General features: G+C 49.1%; 1 protein-coding gene across 7 annotated transcripts in view; it reads left to right on the forward strand.

Annotated features, from left to right (window-relative positions):
• BCKDK (branched chain keto acid dehydrogenase kinase) overlaps positions 1-20,420 on the forward strand; it is a 392,864-nt gene that overhangs the window by 182,032 nt on the left and 190,412 nt on the right. The window lies entirely within an intron of this gene.

Below are 20,420 nucleotides of genomic sequence, written 5' to 3' on the forward strand. Positions count from 1 at the left end.
GGCTCGGCTGAATTGGCGCCGGAGTGGGGGTCGGAGACCCAGTTGCATCTCCCCCGCCTCCTGAGTGGCCTGGTGCAACGTGGAGTGCGAGAGACGGCGGGGGCCTGAGCGTGGGCCTTGAGACCGGGGCCCGGATTTTCGTGCTCCCCGACCGCGAGTGGTGGGACCCGGAGCCGGCCTGAACAGCGACCTGGGCGGCCCGCTGGTCATCTCGGGGCGACGCTAACATCCTAGTTGTGCCTCCTGCCCAGTAGCCGGCTGTGGGCCCTGCCGGAGTGCCATTTGGACCCCCTTGGAGGAGCTGTGAGACGGTGGCTGCTACGTCGTGGAGCGAGCAGTGAGTACGCGCGGCCCCAGTGGGGGTGGATGCTAAACCTGATGGACGGAGTGGGGCAGGAGCTGTAGTGCGCTGAACCCCCCCCCCCCCTGTTGAGGAGCCCTGGATGCGGTTGTCGCCCCCGGTCGGGACTTGCCCCGGAGCCGAAGGAGCCTGGTGCCTGGGTCCCGATTTGCATTTCTTCCTAACAGTGTGTGTCAAGGCCTGGGCTGCCCGAACGTTCTGGGGCGCTGATTGGTGAGGTGGTGGCCTCTGGCACCCGAAGTGGACACTTGGGAGGGACCTGCTTGGCACCAAACCATTGTCGGCTGCATGGTGGCACCAGGTGAGACTGCGGCGGCCCCCTAGATGCGCCATTGGGACTGTACTGGGGTCCGGTGCGATCCGGTTATTGGTGGAAGAAAACCCCCTGTGGATTGTCATACTTTGGGGCTGAGACACCATCCGACCTGTCCTGTTGCTGCCCGAAGGGAGCTCTGCTGGTTGCTGAAGCTGGACTGCCCTCCTTGAATAACCCAGCCAGGAGCGGTGGAGGGAGCGGGCCCGCCAAGCAGGGACCCATAGACAAATTTACCGGGCCTAGTGGAGGGCCTGGTGCCTCCGGGGGGGGGGGCCAAGGTGCGGGGCCCGACAATGCGGCATTGATTGCGGCGATTACCCAATCTCGGGACATGCTAGACGCTAAAATAGGAGCGGTGGGGGCTGATGTCACTCTATTGCGGCAAGATCTTCGCAATGCTGTAGCCTGCATTACCGAGGCGGAAACTAGGATCACTGGAGTGGAGGGCGATATGGGGACACTGAAACAGAAGGTGGCGGCCAGGGAAAAAATCCAAAAGGGCTTGGCGCTCCGAGTGGAGGACGCGGAAGGGCGGGCGCGCAGAAACAACCTGCGCTTCGTGGGCTTTCCGGAGGATTGCGAAAAGGGTCACATGGATAGCTTCTTGACACAATGGCTGGAGAGCTGGCTCCCCCCGGACGCCCTGTCGCGATGCTTCATGATTGAATGCGCCCACAGAGCCCTGACGCAAAAACCGCCAACCGGAGAGCGTCCTCGTCCGGTCATAGCCGGATTGCTGAACTTCCACGACAGGGACGTCATCTTACGGGAAGTGAGAGCCAAGGAGACGCTTATGTTTGAAAGCCATAAAATTATGATCTTCCCTGACTATACTAAACTCGTACAGCAGCAGCGCCACTCCTTCATGGCAGCGAAAGCTAAGCTGCGTGGCTTGAAGATTCAGTATTCCTTGCTCTATCCGGCCCGTCTCCGGGTCGTCTTCCAGTCGAAAACTCACTTCTTCGGTTCCCCGGAGGAGGTGTTCAGGTGGACTGATGAGACAGTCAGGGTCCGGCAACACGCCCAGCCGGGCTTGGGCTCCGGCCCGTCGCGCGGATCCTCACAGGAGAGGGCGACCCTGCTACCAAGAGTAAGCGACACAGGAAGTCCAGGTCACGGAAAAGGTCCTTCTCTCGCAATGGCCAGCCTGATGAGACACAACTTGACACTGACCAGTCTGGGAAAGAAAATTGAACTCTTGAGTGTGAGTGCTTCTACGGATTCTGAGGACTTATCGAGGGGATGACTCGAGGATGAGTTGTGAATACCTGGTCATCTGTTCATTGGGCGCATAGTGCTGTGGCACGCCACGGATATTGGCCGGGCCTACCCTGGCTTGTGACATTGCCAGGTGTCATAGGCTGATGTTGATGGGGGGTGGTGGTGTGGTTTTGGGGTGCTGGTCTTACGGGGCTGCCTAATCCCCCACGGGTGGGGGGTGGCCCTGAAAGGAAGGTTCATCGTTGGAGGGAATAGTTGGGATCCATTGGTTGGTTGGCCTTGGGCGCTCTGTTTTGGGCCTGAGGCCCCCCATGCCGCGACAGATGCTTCAGAGTTCCGTGGAGCGTAGGGGTGGGGGGTGGGTTACAGGGGTTGGTATGTTGGGGAGGGGGTGTTGGGGGGGGGCTGGGGGGGCTGGGGTGGCCAGGGGGGTTTGCACGTGATTCCTAATGCCGTACCATTACTTGAGTGGAGTGTCTGGACTGGGTACTGGGGTCCTCGGGGTCATTTCCAACTTGACTTTGGTTGATTTACCGTCTTCGGGACTCCCCAAGGAGTCAATGAGAATATTAAGCTGGAATGTCAGGGGGATGCTGGACAAAATTAAGAGGGGAGCGGTCTTGCGATGGGGTAAGCGGGAGGCTGCTGATGTCTTGTTGTTGCAAGAGACGCACATGTTGGGTACAAAGGCGCTCAGCCTGCAGAGATTTGGTTACCAACAGGTATTTCATGCCGGGTTCTCCAGGGGTTCGAGGGGGGTTGCCATTCTAGTTCACCGCAGACTGGCCTACACTCATGAGCAACAATGGCTAGACCCGCAGGGCCGCTACGTCTTTATTAAGGGTATGATTGGTGCTGAACCGGTAGTGTTTGGGAGTGTGTATGCTCCTCCGCCGCTGCAGTGGTCCCTGGCTGAACGGCTGTTTGAAGTGTGGGCGGACATCCCGGAATCCCTGGCTGTGCTGGGCAGTGACTGGAATGATGTTATGGATGTCTGCATGGATCGTAAGAGGCTGCAAGGCACAGTGGCTGTCCCTACCAGACTGAGTGCGGCGGTTGAAGGACTGGGCTGGGTGGATGTCTGGAGACATATGCATGCCGCGGTGAGAGAATATACGTATGTGTCTGCCGTTCATGGCTCCTTTTCTCGACTGGATTATATCGTCATGCCGGGAGCATTCCTTGCCAGGGTGAGAGAAGCCAAAATTCTGCCTAGGGGACTGTCTGACCATTCACTTGTCGCAGTCCAGGTAGAGTTACATAGGAAGAGTCAGCCGTTCCGGTGGAGAATGTCCTCATGGCATCTTCAACAGGCAGATTATGTTCAACACATGCGCGGCGCGATTGCCCATTACTGGCAGGAGAATCTGGTCGAGGACGCAGCGTCGGTCTGGGAGGGCATGAAGCCTACAATGCGAGGCGTGGATATAGCGTGGTGCGCGGCCGCCCGTCGTCGTCGTCGGGAGGCTATTGTTGCGGCGGCGGCGCAGGTCGAACGCCTGGAACAGCGGTGTCGGAGGGCGGGGGACGGGGTGGCGGTTCGGTTGCTCCTGCAGGCACAACAGTCCTACGCATCTATCTTGATGGACGAGGCTCGGCAGGCATGGCTGGCCACACTGAGCAGGGTGTATCAGTGTGGAGATAAGTCATGTACTATGCTCCATAGGCTATGTCAACACGTCATGCAACCAGTTACATTGCCGGGACTCACGGACGGAGAAGGAGTTTCTATTACAGACCCAGCCACTCTGGCGGCGAGTTTTGCCCGCTATTTTACGCAAACCAATATGCACAACGGGATTGCCTCCCAGCCGATGCGATTGACAAGTTTATTGCGGATCTGCCCCCCCCCGGCTGTTTCCGATGACACAAGGAAATCCTTGGACCTTCTCCTCACAGCAGAGGAGCTAGGTGAAGCTTTGGGGCAACTTAACACGGGGAAGGCGCCCAGACCAAGTGGCTTTCCGTGTGAATTCTATAAAAAGTTTCATCTTCAATTAGGGTCCCATTATAGGGAAGCGCTGGAGTTGGCGAGGGAACGGGGTTGCATGCCGGCAGACTGGCGCCACACTGAGGTTGTGGTCTTTCAGAAGCCCGGTAGACCCCCAGACCGGCACAAATCGTATCTCCCCCATATCCCTACTCAACTTTGAGGCTAAATTACTGGCAAAGGCTCTGGCTTATCGCCTCCTCCCATACGTGGCTGACTTGGTACATCCGGATCAAGCGGGCTTCATGCCGCACAGGGTGACACGGCACAACATCAGGCGAGCGCAGGCGGCCATCGACGCCATAAGGGCCTCTGGGGAGCGGGCTGCCTTACTGTTAGCGGACATAGATAGGGCATTCGACTCGGTCAGCTGGACCAACCTATTCGCCCTCCTACCGCGCCTTAACCTGGGCCCAGTGTTTACTTCCTATGTCAAACTACTGTACACTGATTTAACTGCTTCCGTGCCGGTGTCCGGGGCGATTTCGGAGAGATTCTCGGTAGGCCGGGGGACCCGGCAAGGGTGCCCGCTATCCCCCTATCTCTGTGCGTTGGCCATGGAGCCCCTGGCTTCTTGGGTATGTATTGATGCAGAGCTTCGCGGCTTTGTGTGGGGTGGGGGACTCTCCGATAGAATTGCACTCTATGCGGATGATGTCCTCTTCTTTCTTACAGACCTCAACTGGTCCGGCCCCGTATTTTGGAGATTATGCGCATATTCGGCGAGGTGTCGGGGCTCTTCCTCAATCCACGTAAGTCCACCCTTTGGGTGCTGGGCGGGGGTTCCGGTGTCTACCCCTGGGCGTCGACATTACAGGTGGCAGCTGGGGGACTGAAATATCTGGGAGTCCGCTGACATAGCGTGGGAGCGCAACGTACTGCCGGTGTGGGAGAAGGTTCAAGCAGACATCAAGACGTGGTCCCGAATGCCTCTCACAATCTTTGGAAGGTCTGCGATCTTCAAAATGGTCGCACTCCCGCGCATGCTGTACCAATTACAGAACCACCCATATCAGATAGACCCACAGTGGTTTTGTCGGGTCAACTCAGTACTGGGCCGCTTTCTATGGGCCGGGGGCGCCGCCAGGGTGGCGCTGCGGGCATGCTTCCTGTCCACTTACTGTGGAGGGCTGGCCACATCTGACCTCTTATCTTACTATCAAGCCTCCCACCTGTTAGTTCTTAACGAGTGGTGGTACGGCGATAGAGGAGACCCTGCATATGCCCTCGAGCGCTCGTTGATGGGCGATACCACGCTCCACACACTACTGTACTCGGCCAGGCAGTGGAAAGAATTGCCTCGGGTCATACAGGTGGTCTTCGTGATCTGGCGCCAGGCGTTGCGCCGCATGGGATGGTGGGGTAAATTGACAGCGGAGACCCCATTGTGGAAGAACGGACTAATTCCCGCTTTGTCCTCTTTGCTGGGATTTGGGGGCTGGGATTCCATTGGAATCTCTTCCCTTGGACATGTTCTAACTGGGACTACGCTTAAATCCTTTCAGGACCTTAGCTTGGAATTTCACATGCCTAAATCCCAATTCTTTAAATACTTATAATTCCGCCACGCGCTTACTCCGAGTTTGGTCGGCCTCGAGCAACTGCCGGAATTCAGTCCAGTGGAAGCTAAAATCTTTATGGGAGACCTGGGTGACAAGAAGGTGTCCCGAATTTATCAAACTTTAGTCACTCATTGTTCCGCTTCTTTGCTCTTGCTCAAAGACTCCTGGGAAAAAGATGTTGGTCCCTTAGATGAGGACGATTGGAGGGAGGCCTTGGAGTCACCACGTGGGGCTGCAATCGCAGTACGTCTCCGACTGATCCAGTTTAAATACCTACACAGTGCATACTATACCCGGGAGAGATTGTGGAGGGCGGGCCTGATTGCATCCCCAGAGGGCCTGCGTTGTGGGACCGAGAGAGGTACGCTGTTGCACACAGTGTGGTCTTGTGTTGGTCTGACCCGGTTCTGGCACGGGGTTTGGAGCTGTCTGTCGGAAGTGCTGGGGTGGGATCTCCCCCGCTCCCCCCGGTTGGGTCTTCTACATGTTTTGGAGAATGTGGGCGGAAACATCAACAAACGTCACCTTCTGCTGTTGGGTCTGGTGGTGGCTAATCGGGACCTGGCGAGGGCATGGAAGAGCGACCGGGCTCCGCCACTGGGGTCTGGAAGGCAGGTCTTGATTACTATATGGAATAAGAGCAACCCGTGTTTGAGGCCAGAGGATGCCCACGGAAACACTTTGGAAACGGTGGGCAGACTACAGGGGTTTGACTCTGGAGCCTCCGGCTGCCCCGGAAGATGGTTTGCCTACAGTAGAGGATCTAAACAACAAAAGAGTATTCCTGTTCTGTATGAGGTGGATGGAGGCACAGAGCACAAGGAACAACAAAGCCCATTTGGTTTGTTAATAAAGCCCTCACTCACCGACCTGGTCGGTGACTTGCTTCATCATCGGGCCCCACCGGGTGTGACCGAATGTCACCCCGGTGTGCTGCGACGCGAGAATTACTGCGGAGCTGGTCTTGTGAAGGTGGGAGGGCTATGTGAGAAATTATGTGAATAGTGTGAAGTGGTGACTTAAAATTGCCTTGTATGTATCAAAAATAAATTTAATCAGAGATCATCAAGGGCAAGGTTAAAAAATGTGATGGCGAGTAAGGCCAACTAATTGTATGGTCTACTCCCACTAGCATTAAGTGACAACGTGAGTGGTCAACATGAACATGTTTCAGCCGGTGTGGTATAATTAACCTGGCATTCGTCAGGACCTAGAAGTGTTAAACCTCGGCGGTATGGGCACTCTAACGCCCACCCTACCAAAGGACTTGAAAGTTAAAAGGTCTGTGAAGTGCAAAACAAGGGGGGCGGGCTTCACCACCCGAAGGTAGGACGCACACACCTCCGGTCTCTAAAGTTTAGAGACAAAAATTTAAAAAGCACCTGTGGGGATTAAAAACAGACAAACACAACAAGACAAACAGACAATTAGAATTATTTGTCAATAGATTCAAGCCAAATACTTGTGCTCAAGGTGCAAGCCAAATCCTTGTGCTCAAGGTGCCAAGGTGCACTACTCATACATAATAGCAGAGGTGCGTGGCTCTGCCTGTGGTTGAGACTACATGGTAGGTAATCTAATTTTATGCAGTGACACTCTCATGGTAGATTGCCAAATTGTAGAATCTAACAGTGTGAGTGCGCAGGGAGGGTAAATTGGTGAAAAAGGAGGCGAATGGCAGTGAGAACATTCACGCAACACTAGTTCACTCTGTGATCAATGGGCCAAATGGCCAGTGACCATTCAACAAAACCGCAACAAAAGAAGTGAGAAAGAGTAGGTTCTCACTTCACCAGGGATGAAAATCCACCCCATAGACCGCGGGAGGGAGGGGACGGCGCATTTGGCACATCCTGAAAGGGAAGCATAAAATGGGGAAGAAAGAGGGACAAAACACCGTCACAATGCAGTAATAGTACTTGTGTCAGGAATTGGATCTTTACTGGAACCTTTGTCCACCTTCTGTGATCAGTTCCTGAAACCAATTGTCCAAAACACACCGACATACCTCAAGGATACAAAGAGCCTGTTACATCAACTGCAGACTATCATCTTTGAGCCAGATACTATCATCTTGGCTACTTTAGACATTGAGAGCCTCTATACCAGTATCCCGCAAGATGAGACAATCACGGTATTAAAAGCTGCTCTGAACTCAGTCACCTGGGAATACAATACCCCTAGAGAATTTATCACAGAATGCGCAACAATCGCACTCAAAGAAAACTTCTTTGCTTATCAAGGACGCCTTTTTTTGCAATGCTCTGGTACATCGATGGGCAGTACATTTGCTCCCAGCATAGCGGGGTTGTATGTTGCAGATTTCGAGGCTAAAAACATACAGTCCATCAACAACCCGTTTGGTAGAAATATTTCATACTGGAAACGGTACATTGATGATGTGCTGCTCATCTGGAAGGGCAGCATGGAACGACTAATGGAATTCCTCCGCTGGATCAACACCCTCAACAACTACTTGAAATTTACCCATACAGTGAGCACCACGGAGGTGGTGTTCCTTGATGTGGTAATCACTAATAGTGGAACAACTCTGACTACAAAGACCCACTATAAAGCCACAGCCAAAAACAACCTGCTACAGTTCTCTAGCTTCCACCCTCGCCCGTTAAGGGAGAATCTCCCGTACGGACAATATTTACGTATTCGCCGGAACTGTAGCAACATAGTTGATTTTAAACATCAATCAACTGACCTAACGACCAAACTGTCACAAAGAGGTTACCCTAGTCACCTTCTCAACAAAGGTTTCAAACGGGCACGGAACCAACCACGGGAAGCCCTTTTGGAACCCATCATAAAAACACCAACGGAAATTCCCTTGACTTGTGTCACTACCTACAGCGCATTATCAAACCAAATGAAGAAATCAATAAACAAGAATTGGAAAATTATCACAAGCAGCAAGAAGGATTGGCAGAAACCACTGTTTTCTTTTAAGAAAGGCCACAGCCTCAAGGATGCCTTGGTCCACACCAGACCCAAAGAACAACTCGCAACCCCTGTGAGGAGTATCACTGATGCATGGAACCTACCCAAAGTCACAGGCCATTTCCCCTGCTCAAACTGCTCGGTCTGTCACTTGACAACCGCCACCAAATCCTTGAATCTTGAACCCGGAAAAACTTGGTGGCAAAAAGCTCATACTAATTGCAACTCTATAAATGTCGTGTACCTTGTTACATGCCCATGCTCACTTCGGTATGTGGGCATGACAACCAGAAAAATTTAACAACGAATATGTGAGCATAGAAGCAACATTAGGTGCAAAAAAACGACGACAAGAATGAGTGATCACTTTCTGCAAACTAATCACACCACCAACGATCTAAAATGGACTGTGATTGAACAAATCCTTGGGGGCCCTAATATCTCTGAAAGACTGTTTGAAAAGGAACAACGGTGGGTATACCGCTTAGGCACCCATACCAATGGCCTTAATGACGATATACCATGGGGCTCTGTCCTGAAGTAATGCTAAAGTAACCCCTGACCCGTAACTGTTCCAAATAACTCCTGATGTCTGTGGTGCCTGTGGCCCATAAGGATCTGACCAATGTAAATTAGACCCATAAAACTAATATTCATCTCAATTGATATGGGTCATACCAATGGCCTTAATGACGACATACAATGGGGCTTTGTCCTGAAGTAATAATAAAAAAGTAAGCCCTGACCCGGAACTGTTCCTAACAACTCCTGATGTCTGTGGTGTCTGTGTTCCATAATTATCTTACCAATACAATTTAGACCCATAAAACTAATATTCATCTCAATTGACATGGGTCATCCCTTACCCCCTTCATTACTGAAATCTTATCCTAATGGCCATGTCTGCCTATTCCTTATTCCAATAGAGGGGTATTTCGGCTCTGTATGCATATCTCAATCATACTCCGCTTTGTTTACCTTTCCCCACATTGGCCGATAATTTCTGCACATGCGCAGTAAAACCCCATCATCCGAGTCCCTTTGCTTCGGCTAGGATAGCCGTTCAGGCACGCATGCGTGCCTAACAGCCCCGCCTTTCCGGAAGTGAGTATTCACTACCGGCATAGGTTCACGCTCTATCCCTTTGCCACTTTCTGCACGCATGCGCAGTACACGCGCTTTCCTTCCCGGAAGCGCAGCCACGAGTTTCCTTACCGGAGACGCATAAAAACACTCACACCCTCCCATTCCGGATCGACGAGACCCGGTCCCGAGGGCTGAATAGGCGTACCTGCAGGAGACGGGCGCCGTGGGCGTGAGTACTACCCTGGGTGCATAGGACCATTCAAAGCTAAGTACTATTACTGCATTGTGACGGTGTTTTGTCCCTCTTTCTTCCCCATTTTATGCTTCCCTTTCAGGATGTGCCAAATGCGCCGTCCCCTCCCTCCCGCGGTCTATGGGGTGGATTTTCATCCCTGGTGAAGTGAGAACCTACTCTTTCTCACTTCTTTTGTTGCGGTTTTGTTGAATGGTCACTGGCCATTTGGCCCATTGATCACAGAGTGAACTAGTGTTGCGTGAATGTTCTCACTGCCATTCGCCTCCTTTTTCACCAATTTACCCTCCCTGCGCACTCACACTGTTAGATTCTACAATTTGGCAATCTACCATGAGAGTGTCACTGCATAAAATTAGATTACCTACCATGTAGTCTCAACCACAGGCAGAGCCACGCACCTCTGCTATTATGTATGAGTGGTGCACCTTGGCACCTTGAGCACAAGGATTTGGCTTGCACCTTGAGCACAAGTATTTGGCTTGAATCTATTGACAAATAATTCTAATTGTCTGTTTGTCTTGTTGTGTTTGTCTGTTTTTAATCCCCACAGGTGCTTTTTAAATTTTTGTCTCTAAACTTTAGAGACCGGAGGTGTGTGCGTCCTACCTTCGGGTGGTGAAGCCCGCCCCCCTTGTTTTGCACTTCACAGACCTTTTAACTTTCAAGTCCTTTGGTAGGGTGGGCGTTAGAGTGCCCATACCGCCGAGGTTTAACACTTCTAGGTCCTGACGAATGCCAGGTTAATTATACCACACCGGCTGAAACATGTTCATGTTGACCACTCACGTTGTCACTTAATGCTAGTGGGAGTAGACCATACAATTAGTTGGCCTTACTCGCCATCACATTTTTTAACCTTGCCCTTGATGATCTCTGATTAAATTTATTTTTGATACATACAAGGCAATTTTAAGTCACCACTTCACACTATTCACATAATTTCTCACATAGCCCTCCCACCTTCACAAGACCAGCTCCGCAGTAATTCTGGCGTCGCAGCACACCGGGGTGACATTCGGTCACACCCGGTGGGGCCCGATGATGAAGCAAGTCACCGACCAGGTCGGTGAGTGAGGGCTTTATTAACAAACCAAATGGGCTTTGTTGTTCCTTGTGCTCTGTGCCTCCATCCACCTCATACAGAACAGGAATACTCTTTTGTTGTTTATGTCTAATACAGTTTGGGGACTAAGAGTGTTCATTACTCTCCCTATCTCTCTTGTTGTTTATGAGTACAGTAGAGGACCTCCAGGCCTAGAGTGACACTCGATGATTGCTGTAATATGATCAATTGATGGAGCTGTTGTGATCACGTGCATTGGGTTAGGGTGGGATAAGGGGTGGGTAGATGGGACACTGGGTAGTTGGGGTGGCTGGAGGTGGTAGGGGGGTTTCTCTTTCCCTTTTCTTTTTCCTTTTTCCCTTCACTTGATTGGGTTGTATGTATATTGAACTGTGCTTTGCTACTTGACAGTGCCTTCCTGATTGTGGAAAACTGTAATTATCCCTTGCCTAATCAATCAATAAAACCTGTTGTGAAAAAATAAATACAAATTTGTTAAAAAAAAATAATTGGACAGTCTCATTCTCTAATTACATGCAGAAACCCAGACAAATATGCATCAATTAGAACAAGTTCTTTTTCAGTCCAAGTGGCATATGTACAGATATGATCTAACTGCATTTTCGTCTACCCAATTCTAATAATGGACTTTCAACAGCTGTGGTGTTAAAGGCGGACTTAAGAGTGGATTGAGCCAGTAGTCCCCAAGACCAATGGCTACAAGCAACTCTCGAACCTGTCTCAGCCATGGTATTTTACAAAATGTGTCTGCAGTCATCACGTCCGCTAATGCGTCACCATAATATACTAGTTCTGTCTGAAACCACTGCCTCCTCCAGAATAACAAAGGCCACAATTTGGCTCTATCTGCCAAGGGTAGTTGACCTATGTTCTATATCAACGGTTTAAGGGGTGCACTTTGTGGTAAATTTACAAAATTTCTCTAAAAGCGATTTTATGATCTACTCAGCGAGAAAAGTTCAGGGAAACCTCATAGCTCTGAGCCATAAAAACAGGCACCAATAGCTTTAGCATCATACTTTTGCAAAGTAAGGAGCAATGGGTTTCGTTAAGGAGCTATTGTACTCTCTGACTATAGTTCCTGTTATTTGCTTGTGCTTGAGGGTTGGTAAATATAGCTGCGGTTTCCATGAAAGGTTCGGAGTGATCGTCACTCCCACATAGCTAAAAATCTTTACACTATTGAGTGGCTTGCACCCCCAACTCAAGTTTCCCTTTGAAAGGTCTGTGCTTCTTAAAGAACATTATGTTTATTTTCGCGCAATTGACTTTCAAACCTCAAAGGGGGCCAAAATTCCGAAAAGCAATCTAAAGCATGTTACAGACCGCTCAGGATTTGGAAATCAAGATGGTGTTATCCTTGAAGAGAAGGATCAGTGTCGTAATACCTTGCAGAGATGGAGCATCAGTTTGCATGGAGGAAAGGTTAGAGACAACTTCGTTAAGAAGGCGAAAAAAGGTTGGTGGCAACACACACAACCCTGACAAATACCCTTTGTGTTAGAGAATCAGTCTGCCACCTGTTCTTGAGAACCCCAACGGACCTGTGCAAAGTTCCCCTTATGGAGACACATCAAACATAGCGAACGTTTGTTTGAAAGACCCAGGCTATTCAAGACTTGCTATAGCCGATCACGCAAAACCATATCGAAAGTGGACTTGAGGTCGACGAAGGCAACATATAGTGTTTGTCCGCCAACCAGCACAACTTTCTAATAAAGTAAAAGAAAACGGATGATTTGATCAGTTGTAGACACCTTCCAGAAACCCACCTGAGAAGGGGTAATAATGGCCTTTTACTCGATCCATGTCTCAATTTTACTTCAAATGAATTGGTCACAAATCTTCTGTATACAGTCAATCAAACTAATTGGGCTGAAATTCGAAGGGACGGATCTATCCCCCCTTTTTAGGTCGAGCCTGGGCAGTGCTTGGCCTGCTCTGAGAGGCATGCTGTATTCAGGTATGGACTAGAAGCTCTGACCACTCTCCGCCCATATTTTTCATTGGCTTGTGTGTTTGTCCTTTGTAAATGTTGGGTTCTGATTTATTTACAGGCTTACTAGTCTCTCCTTAGTACCTCCCTGTCTTCGGTTGTTACCGCCCATTAAGACTGGCCCTTTTACCTGTGTCCTATCTTGGGAGCTTTTATTAGAAGTTTGGCGCACTATTTGCGTATTAATTATAGACAGGACTCTCGAGATGCCAGCAATGGCGGTCGCTTCTATAGAGTAGCATTGCGCCTTGCGTGCTTTCACTGTGGCTGTTGGTACTCGCGAGATGCTGGCAATGGCATGCGCTTCTATGTATTTCCAGCGCGCCATGCATGCTTTCACTGTGGCAATGCAATAGGTCTCGGATTAGCGAGAGTTTAAGCTATGGGCATTGTAAATGACAATGCCTTTTATTTATGTTTTGGTTTTTAAAACATAAATAAAAGGCATTTTCATTTACCATGCCAATAGCTTAAACTTTTGCAAATACGAGATCGGTTGCATTGCAAATACTTGTTGTATATTGGGATGATCTCTTCTCCCTTCCATGAATCTGGGATCGGGGTGCCACGTGCAATTGCGTTTGCCAACAAGAGAATGTATTGTGCCCATATATCTATTTAATACAAAAAAATGTCAGCCGGTATGCCATCCAAACCAGGGGCTCTAGCTCTGGTTATAGCACTAAGGGTTGACAAAACGTTGCTTATGGTAAAAAAAAAGGTCATTTATATTGATAATATCTTCATTTGCCTCTATCCCCCATAGAAAACTCAGTTCATTTGGTAACGCGGTGCCAGAGTAGAGATTCGAAAAATGCTCAATCCATGATAGCGGGCTAAATTGATATTCATGAGATCCACAGGTACATCCCTCCCTCATTTAGCAAGGGTCCAAAACCTAATGAAATCCTAGTGAGAGCAGGCATGTTTAGGCCCTGCCATCTAGCCTCATCCCAAGCTTTCTTAGCCATAAGCTGAGCCCTTTTGTATCTCTTCCTGGCCAGGAGAATTTCTCCCACATCCTTAACTCTTAGTGCCCGTCCGAGATCTATGCGAACAAGTCTGCAGTCTCTGTTAACCCCTTCCATGCTGATGACAGAACGGTTCCGTCATCAGCGTCGGTTGAGCTGTGCTGATGACGGAACCGTTCCGTCATGACTCCGCCCGCGCAAGGCGAAGTCAGCACAGGCGGGGAATACGCCCGCACGCAAGGGGTTAAATCATTCGTGCTCTTTGGGGGATTTCCTTCCATCGTTTGTGCAAGGAACCAAAATATAAGACAGTATTTGCTTGAAAAATGCATTATGCAGTGCAATCGTGGAAATACTGGATGACGAGGGGGCCGAAAGACCATACGGTCTCAAGAGTTCTATAGATCCATACTTATTTGATCTAAGACCAACAGGAAATCAACGACATGCGACCATTTGAGCTGTCTCATATCTGCCGTTGGTATCACATTCCTGTTTGAAGCTGAGGACGAACAGTCAGTTCTTAATTTGGGACAAAGCGAATTTAAGGAGAGACTTAATGGATTATGATTGCTCTCAATACTATTTATAACAGACATATCAATGAGAGATGACCAAAGACGGAGGTCTAGAAGGATATAATCAATGTAACCAGAATGGAGTGCCTCCGTCCACCTCCATATTGGGGGAAGCTCAAGCTTTTCTACACCCTGTACCTCATCTTCATTGCTTACATCACTAGTCATCAATATCTAAGAACTCAAATATGATATTAAAATCACCCCCTTGAATCAAACCTGGATTAAGAATGCAGGCTGACAGGAGTTTCTCCAGGGCTAAGATTGTATGAGTTCTCTAGGCCACTCCTAACATCTCTGGAAAATGTGTTAAATATATCAATATCCATTGGCCTCTCGCTTCCACCCATGAGGCAAATAGCCAAAACGTCTGGTGAGTCAGTGTTGAGCAAATGGATTTTACAATTCAAAACCATTCTAACCCAGATGGTAAGGCCCCCAGAGGGCCGGCCAGCCAGTCCACTGGTAGCAGGAATGAAATAATTCAAATAACCAAGTTTGAGAACAGGTTCCACACTACTGGTTTCTTTGAACACTCAGATGTCATACTGCTCGATAAAAGAGTTCCAACCACGAAGAATGATTTTGGATTTCAAGCCAGCAATATTCCAAGATAAGAATAAAAGCCCATTGTTAGCCCCAGAAGGTTTTCTAGGGATACATTGGTCAACCGGCACCTGTTTAACATTGTTAGGAAGAACTGTGCTAATACGTGAACCACCTACCTTCTAGCCATCAGTATCTGAAGTGATCATATTATGGTCACCAGGTCTTGATAGCCAAGAGTGTGGTGTCGGAGACCCAAATTCAGATACTAGAAAAGATTTATTTAAACAAGGGCCAGTAATGGCATTTCTGAGTGCTACAGAAAGAGCTCCCTGTCTAGCTGGATCTGATAAGAATATGGGGTAGCCAAGTGGTCGACCTCATTACCACCTACAATACGTACGGATGACTGTCAATTCACTATCTTGAGTGGAGAATTAGCCTGTGAAGACTTAAAAAGTCTACCTCTGTCACTAAGTCGGACAGAGGGGTGGGATTTTTGCGAATTTTTTTTTCGAATACTTGAATTGAATTTTCAACTGTGTTGGCGGACAAGTCCTAATGTCCAGAGCTACTAGATTGTCAACCAAGAATTTAGATCTTCGAGTCAATTTGAGACGATCATATGGACAATGAGAAACAGTCATCCGTTTTACACGAATTATGTTGTCACGAATATTAGATCGGCAGCCCCTAACATGATGCATCCAATGCATTGCCTTTTTTTTTTTTACGGATTTCTCGCCTTCTTAGGTGAACATTTGCAGTATTTTGGGTACATTAACTATAAAGATGGAATCAGGCTTTATAGCCCTTCTAACAGGAAGCCCTTGGACAAAAGACAGTGGGTGTTGTGAAAAGATGGGATGATCTATTAGACATCCTGGGGGATATATGTTTGTGAAGTTACACTAGTTTTAACAGACCAGAGCTCCGTGGGCCTAGCTAGAACACAGGCTTGGTCAGGAATAGACGAGGAGATAGGGAAAGAGGGAAAACATACCATAGAGGAAGGAGCCACCACATCATTAGAAGAGGGAACAGTTATATGAGAATTAATCAGAGGTAGTGTGCTGATTCTGGACCTCCAGTTTCTATAGTTACTACATTTGCATGTTTTAAAGACTCAATCTGCAAGCAAACCAGTGATTTTAAAACTCCCACTTCATTTCTTAGTTCAGCAATTAAGGCGGTATAATAGGAATGTCTGCGTGGGGGAGTTATAGGAACTTTAGTTGACCTAAGTACATCTCCGCATTGATTGGCAGCATCTTGATCACCTAGAGCTTCAGATACAACAGCAAACCGATTGTTACATATTAAGGGATCCTCTATTGATGCTTGTGATGGTGTATCGGGAGCCAAGTTAGTCAAAACGGATGGTGATAGAGGAAATTCCTTCCCATTTAGAGAGGCAGGCTGTTCCTTTTTTGTATATTAAACAACCTGGATATTTCTTTCCCCCTATGGCTACTCACACTCTTAGAGGGGGGAGTTCTAATCGCTGAGGAACCTGTGTCAGTCAGCGCTGATGTTAGAATAACTTCACAATTGCCCAGTAAGGTGTTGATTCTATCTAGGACACGTTGCTGCCTGCAGTGTGCTTACTTTTCTTTACTTTACTTTCTTGAGCCACAACCCAACCCTCGCTGCTTTTCCCATCACATACAAAATTAGGGCACAATAATAGACCTTAAGTTGAACACCTTATGTTCAAAGGACTCCTCCAGTTTAAACAACCCTTTTTAAGTCTGGCTTGATAGCGCAGCTATCGCTAGACCATATGTGATAAATATCGTTTTCAGAGTACTACTGAAAGGGCCTCGCTCCATCCACATGTTGGTTGCCCTGAGTGTAGGTTTTAAGGGGCTGAAGTTGTGTACGTCCACTGAAAACAGTGCGTGTAATGTACTTACTGATGGATACTTTTAACACTGCATATTCTTCACCTTTTGAATATTCCACAGGTGCCAGGCTAGATCATGAAAATTTTCATAGCAGTGCTTCCGTGTGCCACTAGATTTCACCATGCGGCTGTCTCCGGATTAGACAGAGTGGAGCCACATATAACCATCACACCTGCATGCTGACACGAGTTCCTTTCATTCCATGCCTTCAAAGGCAAATGTGGAGCTCCTTTTCCTCTTTTGACCGTATCCAATAACTTTCAAATCAAAGTACAGTGTGCAAAGGAACAATATCCCAGCCTACAAATACAGGTGGCAAACTATACTGTGACTGCAGAAAACAGAAGTGAGTAACGGACCGGCCACAGATCCTCTGCGCAATTGAAGTGGTCAAGTAAGTTGTAGTCAAAATTGAAGCAGAAATAAAAGAAGGCAAAGCTGAACTTGACCCCCATCCCACCACTCTCTATCAAAGGAGAAGTTACAAGCGTGTCAAGGTGCCATTCAATCTCTCACAATCCTTGAATAAGGACATGATTGCACAATAAGTCCCAACGTTCCCTACGTAGTCGCAAAAGATTGAGCCTTTTAATCTGGTCATGCTGCATATTTGTGGCACTCTTCCAGATCCCTCTTGCCGCCTTCAGGTCCCAAGGTTCCTGTTGGGCCTCCAGTGACATAACTGTCAGCGGATCTATCCTCTGTGCCGACTGAGCCCCAGGAACCAGGCTCCTGGTCAGCATCAACTCCCCGACTCTGGTGCTACTTTCACTATAGCACCAAGACCTGTTCCGGATGCTCCTTCATCGTTGTCGGCACCATTGATGCAAGAGGGGGATCTGATGCAGACTGATGTAGAACACCGATTGTGAGAAGTTGGCCTGATATGTGATGTTTCCAATTCTGGAACCACCTTGTATCAGTCCAAACAATCCCTTATGGTGTCTGGTTGTAAGTCAACCTTGTTAGACAATCTAGGGGTAGCATGGACTAAGCAGCCTAAAGGCTTAACTTAAGAGGTCGTGTTAAGCGAGCTGTTTTACCACATACAATCCTGTAATATCAAATGAAAGGACACCACACAAGTATATATTATAAAAATATATGTGTTTATTTCTAAATTAATCCCCAGTACTCTTTATGAGCAAAGCGGCACAAGCGTTAAATCAAAAGCACAGTATAACATACAAAGTTGCACAATTATGGATGAGGGCGGGTGGCCACTCAAACCAAATATTAAAAAAGTGGTATAAGAGATACCAATCGAACAGTGGTTAGGCCTAGGGCCTAGAGAATCGCTGGGAGCAGTCGGGACTAGCAATGCTGAAGTAGGGAAAAGCCCGCGGGATTCGGGTGCAGCACGTAAAGTGTGGCTTGCACCAATGCAATGTCAATGGTGCGTAAAAGTTACACAAATAGTTTTTAAGGACACTTCCGCTGAACCTAGAGGAACCAAACTTTAGACACAGACCCTAGAGGTGTGTACCAGTGTGGGAACACCGGCTTTGCAATGTTACCTCACCCACAGGAAGCGGGTGCATAGGGTCGAAGTGGCGTCGGGTTTTGTCACGCAGGTTCTTGGTGCTTGGAGCTGAAGATGCTGCAGGCGTTGTGAAGGAGAAGTGTCCGGTGGGATCCAAGGGTGGATCGGAGTCGAAAAGTACCTGAAAGCAGACGGGACAGAGTCTGGGTCACTCAGCAGTGACCAGGGTGGAACCAGGACGGAACCAGGCAATGTCGGGCGCAATCAGGTGGTTGTCAAGGAACTTCTCTCCGCTGTCACGTGGGCTCTAGGGCATCTGCGACGTCCAGGAGCAGGTCACGATCTGTCCCACGCAGGCTCTCACCGTCGGCGCAGTCGGCTTCAAGATTGTAGCAAACAACACTTGGCAAGAGCAATCCATGCAGGACCGGAAGATTGCTTCTCACTCGGACCAGGAGGGTCAGAGCGGGGGCTCCTTTTCAGGGGAGCTGGTGCAAGTCTGGAGCAACCAGAATCGCAGGTCGGTTTTAGGTTTTCGTCGGCACAGGGGCCACAAGCCAGCTGGCAAGTGACCGGGCCAACGCGTCGAGCCAAGGCAAGCAGAAGGGCCCCACGCAGCACTCGTCGAGTGTAGAGGGGTGAGCTTCGGTGCAAGAGTGGCTCAGGGTTGGGGCTTCTCAGACCCCGGTGTACAGCTACGAGGGTCACTCGTGGGCTGCACGGTGAGCGTCTCGTGGTCTTTTCAAGATGGCGTGCCCCACGCTTCCGGTCGCCTCCACGGGTCTCAGCTCTGCAGGGACTGTGGATCGGGCTGTAGGAAGGCAGGCAAGCTTGATCTCGTCGATCTCTGTCACTCGAGTTCCGGCGGGAACTGCAACAAAACAGGCGTTGAGGTGCTGGATGGTACCTGTTTGCACAGGGTGGTCACTCCTTGACCACAAGGGAGATTCTTCAGTCTTCTACGTTGAGTAGGATGTCGAAGGGTCCAGAGTTTCGTTTCTTATGTTTCGTCAGGATAATCTGAGTTGCATTGGCACTGCTCCCACTCTTATTCGAATCTGGTGGGCTAGATTACCTGCTAGGTCCCCTCCTATGGGTGGGACCCAGGAAGGGGGTGGATACACCCCTTTCCTTTGATCCAGGCCGCGCTGGGACTGGGGCTGGTGTGCCCCAGAACCGGTTTGGCCGGATTATGCAAGGGGCAGCCTTGTGCTCCCCAGGCAGAATGTCTGGTTTCTTTCAAACCTCCCTGCTACAATCCACTATCTCCTGTCTGGGGTGGTGTAACACCGCCCTGCGACAGGAAACCCTTTGTCCAGGCCCCCTCTGCTGAGTTTCGGTCAGCAGCAGGAGGTCAGACTCGTGTCTGTGGCAGAAGCATCCATTTTGTGGATCTGAGGCTCTTTTAAAAATCAACCGCGTTTCAGTAAAGTAACATGTCTTCTCCCTCTAGAGGGGTGGAATGCTACCCCCGTCGCCAGAACTGTCAAGGGCTTAGTATTCCAATTCGTATGACACCTTACACGACATGTTTTGATAAAGCCAAACCAAAGTTGCTATATAACCGCGAGGATTATAAGGCACTTAATAGTATATGGTATGGCATTATCCCGGATCAGCTTAGGGAGTTGTTCCCGACAGCTGCAGACAGGCTCAGCTCATGCTAGAGCTCCATCTCACATTAAACCACGCACTCTGCCTCCAGGATTAATAAGGCCTTCCATAGGAGTGACTCACAGGTTTATATGTGTCCAGATATAGGTTTAGATATAGGTATACTATATCTAAGCAAGGGATGATTACACCCACTTGCCCCAGCTGAGTGATCAGCCAGTTGTGTCAATTTAAGAACCAGCCAGGGGTGGCAAAAGTTATGCTTCAGCCCCTGGTAGGCCTTGGTGGCACCTATGCCCTGAGCACCTATAGTGCATGGTACAGGGGCTGACAAGGAGTCCATTTCCAATTGTGGTATGTACCTATAGCACATGTATTACAAATTTAGAGAGAGAACAGCAGGCTGGGGGTCTGATTAGCAGGCCCACAGCCTCAGTAAGTCGAAAACCAGTGAAGCAAAAAGGAAAAATTGGGGTGACCATAGGATAGCAGACCCTACT

Source organism: Lissotriton vulgaris, chromosome 7, assembly GCF_964263255.1.
Source record: "Lissotriton vulgaris chromosome 7, aLisVul1.2, whole genome shotgun sequence".
Lineage (NCBI taxonomy): Eukaryota > Metazoa > Chordata > Amphibia > Caudata > Salamandridae > Lissotriton > Lissotriton vulgaris.